The sequence below is a fragment of the Dromiciops gliroides genome, chromosome 3 (genome assembly GCF_019393635.1).
Source record: "Dromiciops gliroides isolate mDroGli1 chromosome 3, mDroGli1.pri, whole genome shotgun sequence".
NCBI classification, from domain to species: domain Eukaryota; kingdom Metazoa; phylum Chordata; class Mammalia; order Microbiotheria; family Microbiotheriidae; genus Dromiciops; species Dromiciops gliroides.
This window is the reverse complement of record NC_057863.1, coordinates 225,531,837-225,552,917: the sequence shown is the minus strand read 5'-3', so window position 1 is coordinate 225,552,917 and position 21,081 is coordinate 225,531,837.

Genomic DNA, 21,081 nt, shown 5'->3' with positions numbered 1-21,081 from the left:
ATTCTAGTGTAATTACAGGAATTTTAGTTATTCGTGGAAGGCTAGTGGAGAAAATATTTTAAGGAAGTGGGGCCTTATGGAGTATCTCAAATCATTATTATTCTGTTTATGCCTGAGAGTGCCTTAGGTCCTTAGGGTACCTGAACTATTAGAGTGAACTAGAGAGGGCAGCTAGGCAGTGCAGTGGATAAAGCATAGGCCCTGGATTCAGGAGGACCTGAGTTCAAATCTGGACTCAGACACTTGACACTTACTAGCTGTGTGACCCTGGACAAGTCACTAACCCTCATTACCCTGTAATAATAGTAATAGCAATAATAATTATTATTATTTTTTAAAAATAGAGTGAACTAGACCCTTTTCTTAAAATAGAGTGGCATTTCAGATGAAAGTCTGGGGACTGACCCAGCTCTCATTAAACTACTCAACACTGGACCCAGATGTCTAATCTGGGATAGCTCCACAGCAGACAAGGATCCTGCCTTTTATACTGGAAAGAGCACTGGCACTCTATTCAATGGATCTGAATTCAAATCTTGCCTCTAGGCTTGGCAAGTGCTTGCTTGAGGTTCCTAAAGACCAAAGGTCTATATAAGAATCCATTTCAATTTAACCACATGTATTATTGATTCTTTTTGTGTGTGAGGCAATTGGGGTTAAGTGACTTTCCCAGGGTCACACAGCTAGTAAGTATTAAGCGTCTGAGGCCGGATTTGAACTTAGGTCCTCCTGACTCCAGGGCTGGTGCTCTATCCACTGTGCCACCTAGCTGCCCCTAACCACATGTATTAAAAACTGACTATAGCCAAAGTCCCTACATCCCATTGTGAGCTCTTGTTTATGAGCTAACTTCACAATAAGAATGGGAGCCCCTTGAGTTCAGGGACCATGTTTGTGCATTTCCTTATATTCCCAGCATTTAGCCCAGAGCCTTACACATACTAAACACTTAATAAATGGTTGTTGACTGACTAAGGGTTGTATTGGGGAGTTTTCAGGAAGCATAAGAGATAGTATCCTTCGCTAGAAAAGTTTACAATCTACTTGAGAAGATACAGATAATCATCTAATAAGAACACAAGTTAGCATGAGATTAAAAGAAAAAAAACCTGAATACTACAGAGAGTAAAGGCTCAAGGAAGTGAGAAGATAGGTAGGTAGGTAATGGGAGAAGGCTTAATGGAAGAGGTAAGATCCAAGCTGGGCTCTAAAATATAAGAAAAACAAGAGCAGCACCTGACCAACCTGGAAATCAATTAGCATAGACATATATTAACCTCATAGATCTACCACTTCACACCTTTGCTTCTCATCAGGGTTATATGGATTGCAATTGTTTCTATAACTTGGTACTATTGAATTCTTTATACTTCTTTTGTTTCTCCTCCAATCTCTTAATAAAGTGGTAGCTAGTTGGCACAGTAGGTAGAGTGTTGAAAGATCTGAATTCATATCCTGACTCAGATATTTATTTAGTTGTGTGACCCTGAGAAAGTCACTTAACATCTCTTAGTTTCTCCATCCATAAAATGTAGGTAATAATAATACTTCTTGTTGCTCAGTTCTGTCAGTCATGTCCTACTCTTCATGACCCTACTTGGGGAATGGTTTGCCATTTCTTCCTCATTTTACAAAGGAGGAAACTGAGGCAAACAAGGTTAAGTGACTTGTGCAGGGTCACAATGTTGAAGGCCAGATTTGAACTCAGTTCTTCCTGACTCCAGGCCAGGTACTCTTTCTACTGCACCATCTAGCTGCCCCTTTGGCATTCTTATAAGGATCAAATTAGGTACCAAATGTAAATTGTTTTGTCAACTGTACATAAATGTTAGCTATTATTATCTCCTCAAAAGCAGATGGGAGAGAGAGGGAGGGAAGGAGGGAGGGAGGGAGAGAGAGAGAGAGAGAGAGAGAGAGAGAGAGAGAGAGAGAGAGAGAGAGAGAGAGAGAAATTCATAAGTTGGATTTGAAGGAAATGAAAGAGACTACAAGGAGCAGACGAACAGGAACAACTTTTAAAAGAGATGATCTGAAAGTAATTGTAGTTTTGCATGTGGTAGCTTAGGAATGTTTTTGGGAAAGAACCTTCTTTGAATGAAAATAAAGTAAGGAAAGTTTATATTGGGTATGAAGAAAATCTTGACAGTAGTTTGAGGAACTGGCTGAAGAAATCGGTTGCCAAGAGAGGACCCAGAGGCCTAAATCAGTGGAAACACTCACAAAAGAGATTAGATAACTAAAATCAAGAAAATACTGGAGGAGATAAGTGTGCTAAGCCTAGAGTGTTTACTGGATGACCTATGAGCTCCCTCCAGCTTTAGCATTTATATAACACAAAGCAATGAATCACAAGCAACATCTGCATGTAATTGTATTTCTGTTCCAATAATAAAATGTTTCAACGTCTATGTTATTTACCAAAGTAGTTATCATAAAGGGCCAAGTACAGAAAAACTGGGAAACAAAAGCTTATCAGAAGAAACCTTTCTTTTTCAACCTCGTAGCTAAGACTTTAGGCATTCAGTTTGCCGAGATGGAGCAGTCCATCTCAGGAATTTATTTCCAGGAACTACTGGGTCACTGATGTTCATGCTGGTATTTGGGGTTCATTTCAAAAGCCCTTCTTACTTTTTTTGATTTTCTTATTACTAAGAAAATATTATTATCTGCATTCTAATCCTATCTCTAATATACAGACTCCCTGCGTGATTGTATGACAAGTTATTTAAACTGTACGGGCCTCAGTTTATTAACTGGTAATACAAGGGAGTTGGACTGCATGGCCCTTGACATTCTTTCCAGTCCTACACCTATGATCCCATAGGAGGAGTCGCGGGAGAGGATCCTATAGAAGACCTGTAAGGAAAGTTGGCCCTAGAGGGGCACTCTGTTCACTCCTCTTGGAAATGACTCTGACCTGTATTTTCATGCTTTTGACCCAATTACCAGCTGCCTTTGAGACAAGGAGGTTTACACCTTCTTTTACTCAGGAATGTTTGCTTTAAAAACAGAAGACTAGAATTACAGAGTTTGCAGAAAAGTACAGGGATTTTGTCCTTTTATTGCCTGCAAAATGCCAGGACAGTTTAAAATTATTAGCAGCCAATGTAAAAGAGAAAAGGAAATAAAAGAAACTTTTATTCCCTCAGAAACAGGCCTAGTCCCCTCACCTTTCCATAGTGCCATATAAGTTTTCTGTATGCTTTGGCACCAAAAAAGCAGAGGTTTTTCTCCCCTCCTCCTCTAAAAGCTAAGAATTTTTTTTTTTGTCCTTTTAAACTTAGTTTTGCGGGAATTCGTTTTCTCTGAAATGGAGAGAGTTGAACTTTAAAACAATTCCTTTTATTTTGCATAGAGCAATTGCTTCTGTCACCAGGCTTAAAATTTACTACTTCAGTAAAGCAAGAGAAGTATTTAAGCCACATAGTAATGTGTATTTAAATAAAGACATACCACCTAAAAAAGCCTGTTTCCTTCCATTTGGCAAAGCAGGTGTCTAAGTATGACGTCTTTCTAAATGAAATTGCATGTAATTATGTGGGGGGGAAAGTCCTTGAATGGCAATGAAAAGGAAAAGAACAACTCAACAACAAAAATCTCAAAACTCACCTACCTGTTTCCCAACTTTATTCATGGTCTGTGTTTCCAGTTTTCATCTTTCTTCTCTACTAATAGCAAAAGTCATGGATGGCTGTTTAATCGATTAATCAATTAACAATCATTTTTTTTGTTTTCTTGCAGGGCAATGAGGGTTAAGTGACTTGCCCAGGGTCACACAGCTAGTAAGTGTCAAGTGTCTGAGGCCAGATCTGATCTCAGGTCCTCCTGAATCCAGGGTCTGTGCTCTATCCACCGTGCCACCTAGCTGCCCTCAACAATCATTTATTGAATGTTTGTATCAGATACTGGTCAAAGTACTGAGACTATATAAAGGAAGAGAAAAAGAATCCCTGCTCCCAAAGGGGTGTGGGGGGCAGGTTGCACTTACATTTGAATGGGGGAAAAGACAAAAATAAATAGTAATTGTTATTACATAGCATCCTACAGTGGAATCATTTATTTGTAAAGAGTTCTGAGACCTGCAAATCTCATAACAACCCTTTGAGGTAGGTACTGAATCTTAATTTTTAAATTCATTGTCCCCATTTTGCAGATCAGAGAACTGAAGTTTAGAGATATTAATTGACTTGCCCTCTGTAATGAAATTGATGGTGTTGAAGGAGGGCTATGAACATCATGGAAACCAGAAGAATTCAGGTACTTTGTGCTATTAAGAGCATGAACATATCTTTGCTGTTGTTGCTGTTATCTTAATTAGACTTTAAAACCAAAGAGTTGCCTCTTTTCTTTATTATTCCTTCTTGTGGATATGTTATAGACATGATATTGTAATGTATAGGGGAAAGTAGGAGGGGGTTTATAGGGAAATGAAGGTAATGTAAAAAGATATCTATTTTATTGTTTTCTAATGAGGGCTCCTGACCCATAGAAAAAAATTCAGGAGGCAGAGCCAAGGTGTTGGAGGAAAGGCAGTGACTTCCCAGACCTCTCCCCACGATCCCTCCAAATAGCTTCAAATAATGCCATAAGACAATTCCTGGAGCAGCAGAACCCACAAAAGGATGGGGTGAGATAATTTTCCAGCCAAAGACAGTTTAGAAGGTTGGCAGGAAAAGTCTGTTATATCAAGATGAGAGTAGAGCCCAGACCCGGGCCGCGCCAGCACAGATCCAGCCCCAAGCAGACCATGCCAGAGAAACAGGCCTCCAGAGCCTCTAAATTGACTGCAGTGGCAGCTACTTCTGGAATTCAGCTTATGGTCTAGGGAGGGGGTCAAGTGGTTGGCCAGGGGAAGATTGCAGGGTTTTTTGCTGGCTCTGAGGCAGAACTCTGTTGTGTTGCCTGTGCTCAGAACCAGGAAGCAGTCTTGAGTGGTAGCCCAGTGGGGAAGGGGTGAAGGCATGCCCAAGCTTGCAACCATAGTGAAACAGAATTCTGCTCCTGAGTTAAAGAGCAAGCAGGACTGTGGTTACTTACAGACCAGAGCATAGGCCAGGGGAGTGTAGAACATGCCTCTCCTTAAATCATACCATGTGGGACCTTCTGAAGCTTGGGACAGTGCACCCTGGAAGCAGTGCCCCACTTTAAGAAGGAGTTAATAGTCAAGAAATAGGCTAGGAAAATGAGCAGACAGAAAAAATGCTGACCCTAGAAAGCTTCTTTGGTGACAAGGAAGATCAAAATACATCCTCAAAAGAAGATAGCAAAGTCAAAGCTCCTACATCCAAAGCTTCCAAGAAAAATATGAATTGGTCTCAGGCCATAGAAGTACTCAAAAAGGACTTCAAAGTTAAGGTAAGAGAGGTATAGGAAAAAATGGAAAGAGAAATGAGAGAGATGCAGGAAAGTAATGAAAAAAAGTCAATGGCTTGAAAAGCCAAATGGAAAAGAAGATACAAAAGCTCTCTTAAGAAAATCAATGCTTAAAAATTAGGATTGAGCAAATGGAAGCTAATGACTTTATAAGAAATCAAGACACAATAAAGCAAATCCAAATGAATAAAAAATATAAGGCAATGTGAAATATCTCCTTGGAAAAACAACTGACCTAAAAATATATCCAAGAGAGATAATTTGAAAATTATTGGACTACCTGAAAGTCATGATCAAAAAATGAGCTTAGACATCATCTTCCAAACAATTGTCAGAGAAAATTGCCCTGATATTCTAGAAGCAGAAGGTAAAATAGACATTGAAAGAAACCACCGATCACCTCCTGAAAGAGATCCCAAAATGAAAACTTCCAGGAATATTATAGCCAAATTCCAGAGTTCCCAGTTCAAGGAGGAAATATTACAAGCAGTCAGAAAGAAACAATTTAAGTACTTTAAGCCACAGTCAGGATAACATAAGATCTAACAGCTTTTACATTAAAGGATCAGAGGACATGGAATATGATATTCCAGAGGGCAAAGGAACTGGGATTACAACCAAGAATCACCTACCCAGTAAAACTGAGTACAATCTTTCAGGGGAAAAAATGGGACTTCAATGAAAAAGAGGACTTTCGGTCATTTGTGATGAAAAGACCCAAACTGAATAGAAATTTTGACTTTCAAATATAAGACCCTAGAGAAGCATATAAAGGTATACAGGAAAAAGAAATCATGAGGGATATTAAAAGGTTAAACTGTTTACATTCCTACATGGGAAGATGATACTTCTAACTCATAAGTACTTTCTTATTATTAGTGCAGGTTAATGGAGTATACTTAGACAGAGGACATAGGTGTGAGTTCAATATTAAGGGATGATATCTTTAAAGCATTTATTTTTTTGTTTGTTTTTGAAGCAAGTTTGTCTGATAGGCCTCAATTCTCAAACACATAGAGAACTGACTCGAATTTGTTAAAATGAGAGCCATTCCCCAATTGATAGATGATCAAAAGATATGAAGTTTTCAGATGAAATAATCAAAGTCACCTATAGCCATATGGAAAAAAATGCTCTAACTCACTATTGATTGGAGAGATTCGGGTCAAAACAATTCTGGGTACTACCTCACACCTATTGGATTGGATAATAGGACAGAAGAGGGAAATGACAAATGTTGTGGGGGATATGGGGAAAATGAGACATTAAAGCATGCTTGGTAAATTTATAAACTGATTCAACCATTCTGTAGAGCAATTAGGAACTATGGCCAAGGGGCTATGAAACCATGCATACTCTTTGACCTATCAATACCACTATTAGGTTGGTATCCTAAAAGAGATTTTTTTAAAAAGTTGAATTCAAAATTGGGGTGATGCCCATCAGTTGGGGAAAGGTTGAACAAATTGTGGGATGAGATTAGGATGAAACACTACTGTGCTGTAAGAAATGATAAACAGGATGCTATCAGAAGGACTTATGAAAAATGCAATCCATCTACAGAGAAAGAACTGATGGTATCTGAATACAGATTGAAGTATTTTTTTTGTTATTTCCTTTTTTCAAAAGTTTTTTGTCTGTTTTCTTTCACAACCTGACTAATGTGGAAATGTTTTGCATGACTGCACATGTATAACATATTGAATTGCTTGAGCTCTTAAATGGGGGGTGGGGAGGGAAGGAAGAAGAGTATTTGGAATACAAAGTTTTAAAAATCGATGTGAAAATTTCTTTATACATGTAACTTAGGGAAAATTCTAAATAAGTAAATAAATAAATATTTTTAAAAGCTTTAGATGTAAACATTTATGCTGAGCAGAACCATTCTGTTTCAAGGAATACATTTTCATTCTTTTGAATAAATTTGAAAATAAAAGAAAAAAAAGAAAAAGAAAAAAATTCTGGGATATACACCTGAGAAAAACAAATAACTTATAGGAGACATTTTCTTCTCTTTCCCTCCTTCCTTATTAGTGAGCAGTTGGGTGTATGGGATGTTCAGGAAGGACTAGCATCTCTGGTGTAAGGACTTGCTGAGCCTTTTTCAGTGCTGTCCCCCAACTCCCTCCCCGCCTCTCTCTTTTCTGGCAGGGAAGTGAGGGTTAAGTGACTTGCCCAGGGTCACACAGCTAATAAGTGTCAAGTGTCTGAGGCTGGATCTGAACTCGGGTCTTCCTGAATCCAGGGCTGGTACTTTATCTACTGAGCCATCTAGCTGCCCCCTGTCCCTCAACTCTCACCTTTGGCTTCAAGAAGCGATAGCATGTCCAGTGCCCACAACCCCATAAACCAACATGGCAGGTGGACTAAACAAGATTGAGGGTAACCAACAAGCCTCAAATCCATCAATGAGCTAAGGGGGTGTCTACACCAAGCAAGTGAAGACTTCCCCCTGCAGAATGCGTAGATGAGAACAATTTGTTTCAAGGCCATGAAAGTAGCAAAAGTGGGTGCTGTTGAGTGATTAGAGCTTGGTCAAGCATCAAAGACACCAAGGTCATCCTGCATCCTGAGCCATCACCAGTTGTCCCAACTTTTGTCTTGCCACTGGACTTTGATGATTCTGGAAGAGCGAGTGAGACTAACAACTCTGTACAACTCTGTCTCACAGAAATCCAATTCACACCCAAACCAAGACATTACCCCCTAATTTCATTGGTCATTTTCAAAAATAAAGGATGAATAGCAGTGAGTAATATAAAACATTTCATTCATATGCTTTTAAATCAAGAACTGGAAGCATAAAATAATATTCAATAAACAATAATAAAATAAAAATTTTATAGGGTTATAGATCTGGTGATTAGATTTAGAGCTGGCAGGGTCCTTAAAGATCATCCAGTTCACCCCTTTCATTTTACAGAAAAGGAAAATGAGGCTTGGGTTGTAGAACCTTTTTGCACAGGCTCACATAACTAGGATGTAACCAAGTGAGGCTGGATACAAGAAGTCAGGTCTTCCTATTCCAAAGTCAAGGAATCCATCTGCTATAGCACACTGTCTCTATTCCGTGTTCTATCTGGTTAAAGGAGGAAGAGAGAAGCAGATAGGAAATGACAAAGGGTGAGAAAGAAGCTAAAGCAGAAAGCAAGAGACAGAGAAAAGCTTCATATTTTTTGAGGTGATAACCACTCTCATCAATAAGTCAGTCAGTTGATGAATATTTATTAAGTGCCAATATGTGCCAGCCACTGCACTAAGTACTGAAGATACAAAATGAGGCCTTCAAGGAGCTTATGATCAACTGAACAAGCACATACAAAGCAAGTTATATACATGATAAATAGGAAGAATTAACAGAGAAGGAAGAGGGGTTGGGAAAGGCTTGCCGTAAATGCTGGAGCTTTAGTTGGGACTTAAAGGAAGCCAGGGAGATAAGTAGTTGAGCAGAGGGAAAACATTACAGGCATGAGGAACAGTCAGAGAAAATGCCCAGAACCAAGAGATAGGGTATGGAGTGCCTCATTCATGGAATAGCTCGGGAGGCAGTATCACTAGAAAGAAGAGGATCGGTCAGGAGTAAGGTGTTACGGAGATTAGACAATAGGAGGAGAGGGCAGCTAGGTGGCGCAGTGGATAGAGCACTGGCCCTGGAGTCAGGAGTACCTGAGTTCAAATCCAGCCTCAGACACTTGACACTTACTGGCTGTGTGGCCCTGGGCAAGTCACTTAACCCCAATTGCCTCATTAAAAAAAAAAAGAAAAGAAAAAGAAAATAGGAGGAGGCTAGATTTAAAGGGCTTTGTATATCAAATAGAGCATTTTGTATTTGATCCTCAAGGCAAAAGGAAGCCACTGGAATTTAGAGAGACAGAGAGGCAGAAAGAGACAGAAAAAGAGACAGAGAGAGAAACCAAGAGAGAGGGAGATAGAGAGAGACAGAGAAAAAGAGAAAAAGAGAGGCAGAGAGAGACAGAGAGACAGAGAGACAAAGAGAGGCAGAGAGAGAAACCAAGAGAGACAGAGACAGAGAGAGATAGAGAGACAGAGACAAACAGAGACTGAGACAGAGAGAAAGGTGATAAGATTGGACCTGTAGTTTAGGAAAATTACTTGATGGATTGGAGGGGATTGGAGAGACTTGAAGCAGGCAGACCCACCTGTTGGTCTATTGCAATAATCCAGGTGGAAAGTGATGAGGGACTGTACTAGAGGGGTGGTAGTGTTAGAGGAGAAAAGAACGTATATAAGAGAGATGTTGCAAAGGTAAAATTGACAGGCCTTGGCAACAGCTTGGCTATGGGCTGGGGGGTAAGCTGGGCAGTGAGAGATAGTGAGGAATCCAGGATGACTCATAGATTGTAAGCCTGAGGAACTTGGAGGATAGCATTACCCCCTACAGTAACAAGGAAGATAAGGGCATGGGAGGCTTTAGATAATGAGTTCCATTTTGGGCATATTGAGTTATACACTGTCTATTTAAGCTGTACTATACAGAGTAAGGTATTGCCTATTATTGTCGTTAAAGGTATTTCCCCTTTAGAATATGAGTAGTTTGGTTGCTATAAGTGGCAGAAAATTAAACTTTCGGTATAAAGGAAAAAAGATGAAATCAATTGGTGGAGGATATAAAGTATTCTTAGCCCTGTTGTTTATGAACAGGTTAGTTGCAAAGGGGACAGAGAAAAAAAATTTTGTAAACAAAATTGGATAAAAAACCATGGTGGGGAAATATGGTTTTTCTGTTAAGAGAAGGAACAGATGGCAGACCAGATAAAGAGCTACCTCTCAGGTGAATGGAGTAAGAGGACCTCTGTCACGGCAGAAAAATGTCTGTGGCCTCAGGTCATTTGCACATGACTAATTTTAGTGTTTGAGACCTTAGAATTCGCAACGTGGTAAACCAAGCAACTGTTTCATCAGTTTGAGGACAGGGGAGGAAGGGATTTGCCCAGCAAGAAAGAAGAAAAAAGGAGCAGCTACCAGAGGAGAAACTTTGTGTGGGACAGATTGTTCCTTTGAGCACTGGGAAATAGAATGTCTGTTTTTATTTATCAACATTAAAGGTTTATTTTCCATGGAACTCTGAAGGTCACATGTATTTGTAAAGGAATAACTGTTTGTAGCAATTTCCTTTGGACCTTAGCAGTGTTGGCCACTTTTATGGTTATCCCTACATGAAAGACATTGTAGGTAGAAGGCCATTTTGGATAAATATTAAAATCTACAAAAGGTCAATGCCTGCCTACAGATCTCTTGTACCTACTTAAAAGGAAGGTGAAACAAATTAACTTATGCATTGTTCCATATTCTATAGTGCTGTAAGTATCATGTCCAATTTAGCCATTGAGGAGCCTCTCAACGCAGGGAGAGCTTCTACTCCATCTAATAAAACCGACTACTTGACAAATTGTTGCATCAAACAATTTTACTTTAACACCTAGAAGTCTTTTTCATACTCAGAAGCTGTCAAATTTCTTTATCTTTTTTCTTTAGAAAATAAGATTCCCTCATCTCACAATGCCTAAAGATTTCCTTTGCCAATGGAGCATACTTCATTACTCTGAACATCAAGAGAAGCGCAGCTTGAGCTCCAGCTCTCTGGGCTAATCAAGTCCCTGGAACAGATTTTCAAAGGAAAAAAAAACAAACCCTAGCCTTGGTGGGTTGGAAGGGGGACACTCATAGAGGGTGATCCTGTCACAGATGGCTTCCCAGGTTTCCCCTTTGTACAAGAAAGGTCTAACCCCTGACATGCTCATTAGTTTTCCCTGCTTCTGAGAGATTCCAAGGGCTATGTTGGGTGGGGAAGCAAGGTGTTACATGTTATCATTACTTCCAGATAATGCTTTGAGAACTGGTTAAAAGGATAAAGAAAAGAGAAGAGGAAAGGAAGAGAGAGTCTGATTTCTTTCATGGCATATTTTGGACCTATTATAGAGATAGGCACCCAGGTTAACATGGCCATGATTATCTGAAATACTCTCCCTAAAGAGAATGTCCTGAGTTCAAAGAGTAAGGGCACCAAAGTTTGCACTTGACTTGAATGTATGATTTAACTCTGAATTCTTTTGAAACGTTCTCCGAACTTTAAAATACGTTATAAAGAAAAAAAAAGTTAAAACAACAACAACATCAAGAAGCAGATAGCTTTTAATAGGGCAGCTAGGTGGCCCATTGGATAAAGCACTGACCCTGGATTCAGGAGGACCTGAGTTCAAATCTGGCCTCAAACACTTGTCACTTACTAGCTGTGTGACCCTGGGCAAATCATTTAACCCTCATTGCCCTGCAAAGCAAAACAAAAATTAAAAAACAAAACAAGACAAAACACATTGTGGCTACAGTGAATGAGTTAGCCCTTTTGTTCCATCTTCCTGTCTCTTGTCTATGACTGTGGCTGATCAGACCAATATGAGCTTGGAAGGTTCTACCATAGACAGGGCACAAATAGTTCATATGAACACATGGAGTGGAGATGTCTCTAAATTTGCACATCTCATGTTTCCTTTAAACTACTATAATTCTGCTTTCTTCATAGAGCACAGCCCCTTCTGTTATGCAGGCATACCATACTGGGTGTTTCTGTGCCAGTGTCTCCCTTGTCTCACAATTCATTCCAAAGTTCTTCAGAGAGACCTTGAGACTGGGCTTGTATCGCTTCTTCTGACCTCCATGTGAGCACTTGCCTAGTGTAAAATAGTCTTTTAAGCAAATACATTTGAACAGCATGGCCAACCCATTGGAGTTGCACTCTCTGTAATTGGACACACTGTACCTTGATGTTATTTTGGTCCTCTTCAAGAACAAAGAACAACAACCATTACTGGAGGTAATAGCCACATATCTGAGGTTGGCATGCATTAAAATGTTGAAGGTAGATTCTAGTGAGCTTAGTATAGAGCAGGAACTGAGGACATTTTCTTAAATTTAAGTCAACTCCTATTCACATCTCTTAAGCTTCTTACATCAAATGTTAGAAGTTTCAAGCTCTGCTGAATAAGAATCCACTGGCAAATGTAATGATGTCACCAGAGTAAGAGCACCTCCACTCTGTGGATCAAAGCAAATGGATGACTGACTAGATCAGGCCAAGCATTCAGCCAGATTGGGCACCGGGAACCAACATTTATGGGTTAGGTCATAGAGGTTTAAAAGTACTTAGCACAGTGCCTGGCACATAGTAGGCAATTCATAAGTGTTCAATGATTGATTGGTTGATTAAATGGAGCATAATGGCAGGATTTCTTATATATAACAAGCAGCTCTGACCATTCTTTCCAAGGATTTCTAGATATGGGCTTAGTAGCAGCATCCAGAGAATGGTAAAACAAAACAAAACAAAAAACCAACCAGTAACTGTTCGGAAGATTTGAAGAGAGGGCTAAGATGCCAGATCTCATTCCACAAATGAGAATCAGAGCATGAGTTTGCAGAAGAGATGGAACTGAAGGCAACAAGAGTCATGAAATGAACATAGTGAGAGGGGCAGGGACCTCAGGCTCCTCTAGCCCAACTTGTACATTGTACAAATGAGTAGACAGATTCAAGGAGTTTAGAGGCATTGGTGCCATTATCTTCTTAGTCTTTGGAAACCTTCCTTTACCAGTCTACCTTCCACTGTGGGCATCACACATCATTACCTGTTCTTCCATCCAAGCCTGTAAGCATGACTTCTCTTTTTCTTCTCTTCATAATCAAATTGTCTTGAACTCTTGTGTGTGTGCGGGTTTTTTTAATTACTGCATGTCATCAGCCATTCCCTCCCCCATAAGCTCTCCTGTGACGGTCTACTTATCCCTGTTCTTTCTATATAATTCATGGATGATATCCCTCTCCCTTACAAGCCTTTGGCTACTTCTATAACTCTTTCTCATCTAAAAATGAAAAAAAAAAGATGAAACAACAAAACCACCACCACAACAAAAATGCTTGTAAGGAACTAAAATGATAACTGATATTTACTTAAGACTCTAGAGACATTACCTTGGTTGATTTTCACAAGGAGACTATGAGGTGAGCACTACAGACATTCTGATTCCTATTTTTTCAATTTTTTTTTCATTTTTTCAATCACTTCTGACTCTTCCTGAACTCATCTGGGATTTTCTTGACAAAGATACTGGAGTGGCCAGTTCCTTCTGCAGCTCTTTTTATTTTTTTTGAGCAGTGCAATGAGGGTTAAGTGACTGACCCAGGGTCACACAGCTAGTAAGTGTCAAGTGTCTGAGGTCAGATTTGAACTCACGTCCTCCTGAATCCAGGGCTGGGGCTTTACGCACTGTGCCACCTAGTTGCCCCCCAGCTCATTTTATAGATAAGGAAACTGAGGAAAACAGGGTTAAGTGAGTTGCCCAAGGTCACACAACTAGTAAGTGTCTGAGGACAGATTTAAACTCAGGAAGAGGGGTCTGCACTCTTTCCACTTGCACCACTGGGCTGTTAAGAGATTCCTATTTTACAGATGAAAAAACTGTGGCCAAAAAATGTTAAATGACTCCGTCATTGTCACAAGGCCAGCAAATACCAGAGTAAAGTTCAAACTGAGGTATCTGCTAACTTTGAATCTCTGCTCTTTCAATGCTAAATATGACAGCAAACAAGACAATAAAGGAAAGGCAAGGTTTAGTTTTCAGTTTAGAAATTGACAGACAATTAAAAGGTGTTTGACTGAAAATTTGCCTTACAAAGAGCAAGATGCACCTCTTTCATAGAGTCAACCTTCATACATTTGTGTGAGATGTGACTCAGAAGACAATATTCCAGAAGAGAAATTATTTCACAGCAAAAAGGGGCAAATTTGGATGTGAGTGTGTAAAGTATGTGGGTGGGTGGTGGTGGTGGTGAAGATGATCTCAGAGGAGTTCATACTTCACCCAGAATTTATTTTACATCTCAAAAGCCAAATACATGTGAGTTTGGATTTAAGTGTTAATGGTGCCAATTGCATACACTCTTTAACAAGAGCCAAGTTCTAAAATACTGGACTGTGTTTGTTTTCCCTTTCAACTTCTACAGCATACCAAGTCTGAATTTGATGAAGCCTTCTTACTTTATTATCAGTTTTAGGAACTATGTATTCTGTCCAGAAAATTAACTTTAGCTAATACTACACATTTCAGTGGTTTAACTCCTAAAAATGCTGATTAGCAAAGGCAATAAATCCTGGAGAAAGCCAAACTTCACTTCATTTCAGAGATTTGGGGTTTTCAAATAAGCTGAAAACAAGGTTTTAAATCTCTGCTGTCAACACTTTGCATTTGAATTTGTGAGAGCAGCCCTCAAGAGGATGTCTATTTCTTCTTAGGTACTTTGCCTGCCATTGGGATGCACTGCCACCAGGTGAATAATAGTATTCTGCTTTTTAATCATGGGGAGAGAGGAGGAAGAGGAGAAGAAGGAAGAAGACAGACAGACAGATGGAACCATAGACAGAGACAGAAAGACAGAGGTACACACAGAGAGACAGAGGTAGACAGACAGAGAGACAAACATACACGGACACAGAGAGGAAAGCTCAAATTGTTGCTGTTTATCCTTTGTTCTTGAAGAGGACCATGTCATCAGGGTGATGTCATGATTTTGCAGCAAATTGGATTTAGTTGAGGGAGGGCTATGCAAGGTCACCAACCTCACTTTCTCCTCCAGAGACATCTGGGTCCAGTAGTGGGATATATATCAGGACAACTGGTGATAGCCCTGAATGGTTAAGGTAATTGGGGTTAAGTGACTTGCCCAGGGTCACACAGCTTATCTGAGGTGAGATTTGAACTCAGGTTCTCCCAACTTCAGAGGCACTGCTCTATCCATTGTACCACCTAGCTGCCCAAGAGAGAAAAGCAGAAGGGAAGAGAAGAGAAGGAGGAGGGAAGATAGGAGGAAGGGCAGGGAAAAAAGGAGGTGTGTGTGTGGGGGAGGAAATTGGCAAATTTTCCACTCATCTTTTGAAAAATTAAAATAAGTTTCTTTATTAAACTAGTTAACATTAACATATTTGAGAGATGGCAGGGACATGAAATTAGATATACGTCATAAAGGTACAATTTGGTAAACTTGATAAATCCTTGACTCTTTCCATTTATTTCAATTCGTTATCATGTGCACAAATACTACTTAAGATGTTCTTTTGTAACTGACTTTGGTTATGTTTTTAAATGATTATTCATTCATACATATATATATATATATATACACATGTATATTAGAAATATTTATGACTCCTAGGTTTCTATCATTTTACCATCAAAAGCCCAAAACTTTCCTTCTCTTGCACCCAACAGCTTTGACTGATATTCTCAAGAGATGATTTCTTCTATGGCTTCTCAAATACTGGCAGGGCTCTTCTTGTAACTCATTGATTTCCTTATGCCTATAAACAAGCACTTCCCATACTCAACAGGTAATAAAAAAGCATAAGTTAACAAACAGCAGCACCTGTGCTGCTTTTGCTGCGTTCCAGACTCACCTAGACCAAGATTACCTCCCTTTTTTTTCCTGATTTCTTGCATCCCTAGAACTGTATTCACTATGTCCCTGAGTTCTGCTGGCCTGTTTAATACCATGCCACCAATACTCCAAGTTACAATTAATCATGATACTTATATATGGCTTTCTACTTTCTCCTCTCCAATAGAAGTAGAGAATAATAGACTTTTAGATAAAGAAGGAACTTTACAGATTACTCAGTCCAATTTGCTCAATTTACAGATGAGGAAACAGGCTCAGAGAGTTTTAACCTAGGTCTCTTACTCTTCATCCACTGTTTTTCTCATAATCCTGCATGGTTCTGTTTTCTTGAACATGCTGAAGCTAAAAGAGAGAAATGATTCATATAGCACATCTTCATATGAGCATGATTTCCTACTTATTACCCTTCCCAACTGGATGAAGGTTTCTTACCCCTTTTGCTCTTTTCTTTGAAGATTTCTATACTCCTCCCTACCATCAGGTATCAGAGCTAGTACTATCTCAGGCTGCATTAAGAGAGGCACAGTATTCAAAAAGAGGGAAGGAATTAATAATCCTGATATATTTTGCCCTGGTCAGGCCATATCCAGAAAATGATGTTTAGTTATGTGTTCTGGTAAATGTTTAACAATTGGCTTTGGGGGAAAAATGTACCCTGGCACACTTTTAAGTTTAATATGCATTATTGACATTTTCTCTATCACTTTTTAAGACAACAAAAGAATAAATCTAGAACTGATTTATAGTGTTTGCCAGTTTCCAAGTATAAAAGCTCACACTGAAAACTTAACAGCCAGTTCCAGCCCACACCTGTTCATGGACACATTTTAGGAAAGTTACAGATTAAGTATGTCCTGGGCATTAAAAGGATAATCAGGATAGTGATAGGACCCGAGAAAATGCCATTTGGAGATATCTTGAATAACATGGAGTTAGCCTAAAGAAGACATGATATGATAGCTATCCAGAACCAGGAGAACATTGTACAGAATATCAGCAACACTATGTGTTGATCAACTGTGATAGACTTGATTCTTCTCAGCAATACAATGGTCCAAGATAGTTCCAAAGGACTCATGATGGAAAATGCTCTCCAAATCCAGAAAGAAAAAAAGAGTTGTTGAATCTAGATGCAGATCAAACCATACTATTTCTATTGATTTTGTTGTTGTTTTTCTTTTTTGAGGTTTTTCCTTTTTGCTCTGATTCTTCTCTCATAACAAGTCTAATGCAGAAATATGTTCATTGTGATTGTACATATATAACCTATATCAGATTACTTGCTGTCTTAGGGAGGGGGGAGGGAGAAAAATTGAAAATAGAAATATTATAAAAACAAATGTTGAAAACTATCTCTACATGTAACTGAAAAATAATAAAATATTTATATGGAAAAAATATAATAGCTATCTTCAAGTGTTTGAAGGGCCATGCTGTGGAAGGTTATGATTATTAAATTATTATTATTTATTATGGTTTGCAATGTGTATTGTCCCTAGAGAGCAGAACTAGACACAATGAATAAAGTTTCAGGGGCATATTTAAGCTTGACCTAAGGAAATACTTCCTAACCACTAGAGCTGACAAATGGAATGGACTACCTTGGGAAGTTGTAGAGTCTCCTCCATTGGAGGTCTTCAGGCAGAAGCTGTATTACTATTTGTTGGGCAGGGGGAAGCTGTGGAGGTAGTGCTTGGTCAAGTATTGGTTAGATTGGATAGTATCTAAGGCCCCTTCTAGCTCTTAGGTTCCATGATCTATTTTGCATCTACAATAAATACTTCTCTAAGAATTTACGGTTGTCCTTAAGAATGACTTAGTGGGGCAGTTAGGTGGCACAGTGGATAAAGCACCGGCCCTGGATTCAGGAGGACCTGAGTTCAAATCCGGCCTCAGACACTTGACACTTACTAGCTGTGTGACCCTGGGCAAGTCACTTAACCCTCATTGCCCTGCCAAAAAAAAAAAAAAAAAAAGGAATTACTTAGTAAAATTACTTCTTATAGACTGTCTTGGAGGTTTGGGAGTGGCAGGGGGAAGGGGAGGAGGAGCTTTAAAACTAATTTCAAAATAGGGCAGTATCTCTTTTGTCTTAAATAATCCTCAAAAAAAACTACAATCATCTGTGATCTAATCAATATGGATTTTTCCCTGATTACTAACCAAGAAAACAATGTCAATCAAAAGCCATCCATGCCTGCCCCTTCTATGTAACTCTTGTCCGTGTCCTCCTACTAGTTTGCCACAAGGCGGCTACCCAAAGTTCTCAGGGGACAATTTTCTTTTTCTTGACATCACAAGAGTGTCAATGGAGCATAAAAGATGGCAATCAGTTAGTTAATAGGATCACAAATTTAGAGGTGGGAAGAACCTTAGAAATCATCTAGACCGATGTCCTCCTTTTTACATTTGAGGAAACAGAGGCCCCCAAAGATGAAGTTACTTACTTTTCAAGGTTACATATAGAGTAAATGAGAAAGCCAAGATTCCAAATAAGGTCCTCTGACTATAAATCCATTGCTCTTTCCACTATAACTTTTTTCTCTCTCTTGCCAACCCCATCATCTTCTTTCTGCTCATACATTCTTTGAAGGTATGCGTTACTCTGGTTCTCCTTTGTAATTCTAAGTTTGTAATATGGTTCAGCCCACTCATTCTGGCCATGTGTCTCTCCACTGCCTTCTGGGTCATAATCATTTTCACTTTTCCAAACCCCATTTCATAGCCTCAAAACATAGCAAAAATCTTAAAGAGTATTTAATTCAAAATGTAATGGGGTTTAAAACTGGTTTCATATTAGTTGTGTATGGGCTAATTTAATATTTCACCTCTGAGGATTCAATTGAAGAAGTTATTTTGGAGATTCTATGTCATAGTATTTTCTTCTTTCACTTTGTAGCATGTAATTCATTTTCATCATAATTTCCTAGAAGACTGAAATGTAAGGATTTAGAGGTTCAGAAACCAAGGAATCTACCTGATGTGAAAGTAGGTAGCAGGGCAAGGCCAGTCTTATCATAGCTTCAGTAGACCATTGCCTATAAAGTATAATTTGAATGGCTCTTGGAAACCTTCTTCCCCCCCCCCCCAAACAGAAATATTTCCCTTTTCATGTCTTGAAATTAATTCATTTGGAAATTTTTTTCATTTTCTTTGGGCTGAGATAGTGAAGGTCGTTATTTACTACACTGATATCATCGGAAGATCAATTAACCAGATAATCAATAAACTTTTACTAAGCATCTACTATTTTCCAGGCACTGTACTAAGTATACAAAAAGAGGCAAAAGGCAGTTCCTGCCCTCAAGGAATTAACAATCTAGGTGGGGAGACAACATGCAAACTAATATATACAAATAAGCTATATACAGGATGAATAGGAAATAACTAATAGAGGGAAGATGTTAGAATTAAGAGAGATTGAAAAAGATATGCTTTAAAAGATGGAATTTTAGTTGCGATTATAGAAATCCATCATGCACAAGTCAAGACACCACCTTGTGATGTCATTGGTCCTCTTTAAAAATGAAGGACCAACAACAAAAGCCAGAGAAGGCAGTAGCAAAGTTGAAGAGGGAGAGTGTTTTAAGCATACATAGAGAGAATGCAAAGATGCAATGTTTTGAAGAAGCTTCTTCAAAAATCCAAGAGAACATTGAGTCCAATTCCTTTATTTTGCCAATAAAGGAAATGAGGTTCAGTAAGGTTAAGTGATTTTTTTTTTCATGGTCATGCATCTAGTAAGAATCTGAGATATTTGAAAGTCCTCTATTACATTAAAGGTCTATTTTACCCCTCACTATAGGATTATACTCAGATTTACATGGTAGGTTGTTCTTGGTTGTAAGCTTATGTCTTTTGACTTTTGGAGTATTGTAGTGCAAGATCTCCTCTTATTTAAAGTAGGACCTGACATGTCTTATATGAATGTGGTTGTGGTCACTGTGTATTTGAACCACTTTTTTCTGAATGCTATTTTTTTCTTTGATGTTCCTGGAACTTTTCCTTTTGAGATTCCTTTCACAAGGTGATTGGTAGATTCTTTCCACTTTTACTTTGTCCTCTGGTTCTAATAGACCTGGGCATTTTTCATTTTTTGATTCTTGAAATATAGTGTACAGGAGACTTTTAGGTAGTTTTTAGGAAGTTCAATGGTTTTTAAATTATCTTTCAGTAACCTGTTTTCTAGGCCAGTCATTTTTGATACCAGATATCTTACATTTTCTTATTTTTTTAATCTTTTGACTTCATTCTAATATTTCTTGATGTCTTATAGAGTCTTTGGTTTTTCTTTGGTTTCTTCAAGTCCATTAGTAGTTTTCCACTTTCTCTTCTAAGCTATTTATTTTCCTTCCAATTCTTTCCTTCAAAGCTTTCATTTAATGTTTCCCCCTTTGCTTCATTTCTTCATTGATTTTATGTGGAAAATCCTTTTCCTGCCTGCTTTGAATGTCCGCATGCCATTACAGTGAAGGTGCTCTCTCCTTCTGAGGAATCTCTAGATTTGCCATAATTGTTTATATTGGCCACTGTTTCCTTTGGTTTATACTCATCTTTCCAACTTTTTGCAGTGGTGATACCCTGAGATTTTGCACTGAGTCTCACAGGGCTGAATGCTTTAAAAGTTACATCTTTAGAACTTACCTTGGAATAGCTTCAGCTATCATTAAAAATATTTTGGAGAAAATCATGGGGAAATAATCTTTTGCTTGATGCCAAGAAGAAAAACAGTGGAGTCCAATAAGAGGTTGTTAGTCACCTATGCCAAAAGAAAATGTGGAGTTCATATTAAATATAATTTGTACCTTGATAGTATTTGTGAAATCTCACCCTCATTATTAGAGGTGATGCATAGTACATTACTATATAACAGAATCATATCCTTGGAAATGTATAGATGAATGTGCCTGGCAGTTTTCCATGTTTTTATTGATTTTTAGGATTTTGCAATGAAAATTTTTATTTTGTAACAAAGGGATAAAGACACCTAGGGAAAAAATGCTCAGAGCTCAGAATACTACAATGTTTATTATAGGTCTAATAAATATTTTTGAATGAGGTCCCAGGGATTTGTCCTTGGCTCCATTCTGTTTGACATTTGACTTCAACAATGACTTTGGTAAAAGAATAAACAGTGTGGTACTCAAATTTGTGAATGACATTAAGCTGGGAGGGATCAATTTCAAGTTGGATTCCAGAACCAGGATATAAAAATATCCTGATACCCTAGGACAATAAGCC